This window comes from Erythranthe guttata, chromosome 10, assembly GCF_056151865.1.
Source record: "Erythranthe guttata isolate IM_541 chromosome 10, IM_541, whole genome shotgun sequence".
NCBI classification, from domain to species: domain Eukaryota; kingdom Viridiplantae; phylum Streptophyta; class Magnoliopsida; order Lamiales; family Phrymaceae; genus Erythranthe; species Erythranthe guttata.
Window position 1 is genome coordinate 9,712,915 of NC_142542.1, and position 4,702 is coordinate 9,717,616.

The 4,702-nt window shown below is 37.5% G+C and overlaps 1 pseudogene; it reads right to left on the reverse strand.

The window, feature by feature from the left end:
* Positions 1-910: 910 nt before the first annotated feature.
* LOC148767482 (secreted RxLR effector protein 161 pseudogene) lies at positions 911-3,902 on the reverse strand (annotated as a pseudogene).
* Positions 3,903-4,702: the final 800 nt, after the last annotated feature.

A 4,702-nucleotide genomic window follows, 5' to 3' on the forward strand; every position in this document is an offset into this window, starting at 1 on the left:
ATAACTAAGTTACCTTATACGGAAACCGAACTTGGCGACTGGAGATCCCACGGACCAAGTTCAATAGGACAACCAGTTCTGTGTAACTTAAATAAATGGAGCACTTAGGAGTTTAACTCCATCTTCTTCCTATGATACAATGAGTGCAACCTACGGCGTTCAAAAAGGTTGAGATATTGCTTTTAATGACGTCTATATCTTGTAAATTACGAGTGGGGTATAGTAGGATACTCTTTATAGATGCGGTCACCTATGTTAGTGTGAGCTGCGTCGGCTCGTTGAGAATTCCTAAAGGCTGGAATTCTCTAAAGCACTCGCAAAACTCGAGAATGTTCAGGGCCAAAACGAGCACAACCGAGAACTTGAACAAGTTCGTTTAGTATGGTGTTAAGTTTATTGTCTTGGTTTACACAAACAGCCGACGGTTCAAGATGAAATAATTCACCGATTGGCTAAGTGAATCCGATAAGCTTTAACTAGGGAAGGTTCAAGATGAAATATTTCACATATCCCGATGCTACACTATTCACTAAGGAAATTTGACAAATAGATCTCATGCGATAAGATTTGAAGAACAATTTTATTCATGTGGGGGATTGTTGGAATTTTCATAATTTCCAATAATTAATATTGAGTAATATTAATTAAATTATAAAAAGATTAATTTCATTTATTTACTTGATCCTAATCATGAAGTAAAGTGAATGAAAATCGTCTTGAGTAAATGGTTAAAGTTCAAAAGATGTGCGCTCGATGCGAGTGATAGGACTAGTTTGGATTTAGGTGTCCACAAATATTACTTTTGGGGACATTTAGTAGTTACTCAAATTATTTGACCCAAAATTCAAATAATAAAATATTTGCCCAAACCAAATTAATTAATTAATTGGCCCATGGCCAATTAATTTTTCTACGCTTGAACTCGGTGAGACACAACTTTCTGTTTCTTCTTCCAACCATTGCAACCCTCCATGAATGGATCTCTACCACCTATAAATAAAAGGCAGAATCCGACTAATTCTGTACGGAATTTAATCGGCAATTAAGAGATAGTTATTCATATTCTTCTTTTCCTTCGTCAAAGTTTCCTTTGTTGTTCAAGTTCGCCGTGGGTCGAATATTCGTGCAAATATTTGACAACCGATCGTTGTACCTTGGGAGACTATCGGGAAGAGACTGTGCACCGTTGACAGCCCGGAAATATAAGACCGGAAACATTGTCTTAAGGGAATTGCTTTGGCAAGCCTCGATCATTCTTTTTGGTTTTCACAATTCCTCTTTTCGACAAACAAGTAAGTATTTTTTGTTTACGCAGATTGTTATTTATAATATACCAACAATGAAGCCTTGGATAGAACACACTGAGTAAGGAGTTTTTAATCAGGTTCTACAAGAAGGTTATGAATCCTTTCGGCTTTACACCATTGAATTCCGCATAATGGCAGAATGATCCTCATAATAAGATGAAAAAACATATATCATTCGACCTTCTTTGTCTCTAATGACATCCCCTCTTGCACGATCGCCGCCTTTACTTGATTCTTCCACGTTCAATTTATACCTAGCTTCTTCTAGAGAAATCCATTTAATTCATCATCCTTTTGAGACTTGAATTTTTTTGGAGTGACAAATTAAGTCTTTCAATTGTCCTTTGAACCAAATTTGAATTTTTTTTCTTAACCTTCATGACAATATTTGACTGAACATTCATCGGGGTGTCATCAACTATGGATTTACACCGTCCCTTGCAAAGTTCCCAACAACCATAGATAATAATAACACCAAGGCCAATTAAACCTCTTTGGGAGTTCTGGCTAAATTCAGTCGTCCAAACTTTTAAGAGATGCATCGTAGATCCATAGTTATAGGACATGTGGAAAATTTCTAGAAAAATATTTCATCAACGTTTAGCCATGTCTGAGTGCAGATATAATTGGGACAAACATTCCTCTTGACAATTTTCACAAAGTGACATCCCGACGGGCAGATGATACCTTTGTTACGAAGGTGTACCTCCACCGAAACTGCTTTATTGATAAGCTTCCACAAGAACATAGACGATCTAGCATGAAATTGGGGAAGCTAACCATATTTCGTATGTAATTCCAGTAATCAGCAACTTTAAAAACACGACTGGATTAAGAGTGAAAATGAGCCGATCCGGTCCGGTTTGTTGGGCTACAAATTGTTATGATTCTACTCGAAGAAAGCTTACAAATAAACTCAGAATGAATATTAGTAAACAGAACACAAAGCATAAACAAATAAATGTATAAACAGAAGTATGAATTTGAAGACAGCTCAGTCTTCCAAACCAATTCACACCAGAAATTCACTAAGGTCTCTACTGTTACACACACACACAGTCTAGGATTGCACCAATCACATAATACCAATCCCTCTCTCCACTCAAACCCTAAAACCACCCAGATTCGAGGTAAGACCAAGAAGAAGATGCACTCAGCACCTCACCCACTCAACACAGACCCAACTCACAGAAGAATAAGGCAAGACATTTGAAATTGAGGTTTTTCTCTAGGTCTTACCCTCTGCCACTCATCTCCCAGCATTAAATAGGAGCTCCAGTCAAAGGTAACCGTTGAAGGGACCACCACTGGGACAAGCACGGCCGAGGACGGCGGCGGATGGCCCATGGTTGCTGGAGCAAAAGAAGAATGAAGCAGAGGGGGACCAAAGGAGAGAACAGAGATTGTCTAGGGCACAAAACGGGAAATGAGAGTACAAGGGGAGAGGGAAAGTCAGCCAAAATGAACGGCCAAGATCAATCTAAACCAAGGGTTCAGATTGAGCCTTCTAGCACATTCCCACTGATGGGCTTATTCTGTTTGGGTCATTCCTATAGACAAGTGTGTGTGTATTAATTGAGATATTGGGCTATAGGCCCAAATACATTGGGCCACAACCACAACAAATTTCCACCTTTGACCAAAGTGTATCATTAGTGAATTTTATGATTTATTGGAAGTCATCATTGTTGTTTTTGATATACATGTAAAACACAAAGAAGTACTAGTATATCTTTCTGATTTCACACAGAAGGTCGAAAAAAAAATTGTCACACAGACAAAGCACATTGCAGTTCACAAAGAAAAACATGCACACAATCTGTCACACAGACAGCACAAAGAGCCAGTCACACAGACAGCACAAAGAGTCAGTCACACAGACTATAGAAACAGCACACAGTAGTTTTAATCTTGTGAAATTAGGTTCAAGTTTTTCAAACAAGAACGAAATTTCTGAACTGGTAAGCACTTAGTACCCATATCAGCAGGGTTGAACTCTGAAGGAATTTTTTCAAGGTCAATAATCCCTTCTTCCACAATTCTCCTAATAAAATGAAATTTGATCTCAATATGTTTAGTTCTATCATGGAAGATAGGGTTTTTGCACAATTGGATTCCGGATTGACTGTCAGAAAAAACTACCACTTTGTTCCTGTAAAAACCAATTTCAAGCAAAAGACCTTTAAGCCAGATAGCTTCTTTGAAAGCCTCAGTTGTAGCTACATACTCTGCCTCAGTAGTAGACAGAGCCACAATGATTTGAAGTTGAGATTTCCAGCTTACACAGGAACCATTTAAAGTAAACACATAAGAAGTGGAGGATTTTCTGCTATCCCTACAATTTGCAAAATTAGAGTCCACATACCCACAGAGTTCACTTTCAGTTTTACACTTAGAAAACATCAAACCAAGTTTGACAGATCCTTTTAAATATCTAAGCAACCACTTAAGAGCCTCCCAATGAGGCAAACCTGGATTAGACATATACCTACTCAGATAACTCACAGAATAAGCAATATCTGGTCCGGTGCTGACCATTAAATACATGACAGACCCTATAGCATTATCATAAGGCACATTCTTCATCTCTGACATTTCAGGTTCAGTCTTGGGAGACTGTTCCCTACTTCACATAAAATGGGCAGCAAGAGGAACAGATACAGGTTTTGCAGATTGCATAGAAAATTTCTCAAGGATTTTTTCAGTGTAAGAAGATTGATTCAGAAACAATGAACATCTTTTTCTATCTCTGATTATGTCCATGCCAAGTATTCTTTTTGCATTACCAAGCAATTTCATGTCAAATTCATCACTGAGACATTTAATGACATAATTGAATGTTTTAATACAAGGACTGGTCAAAAGCATATCATCCACATAAAGGAGCAAGAACACAGGAATTTTGGCAGAGTGTTTGAAATACAAGCATGGATCATAAGAACTTCTCAATAAATTTAAGGACTTCATGCATGCATCAAATCTCTTATTCCACTGTCTAGGGGACTTAAGACCATACAAGGACTTTTTCAATAAACACACATAATCAGGATGCTTCTTATCAAGGAAACCTTCAGGCTGTTTCATGTATATTTGCTTATCTAATTCAAAATGGAGAAATGCAGTTTTCACATCCATTTGTTTTAATTCCCAATCAAATTGAGCAATTAGGGCAAGCATTATTCTCACAGTAGTAAATTTCACAACAGGAGCAAATATTTCTGTATAATCAATTCCTTCTTTTTGGGTAAACCCCTTAGCCACTAGCCTAACCTTATATCTAATTGAATCAGATTCATGTTTTACTTTAAACAGCCACTTACAATCAACTAATGAGCATTCAGCAGGTTTTGGCACAAGAATCCAAGTATGGTTAACATGCAAAGATTCAATTTCTT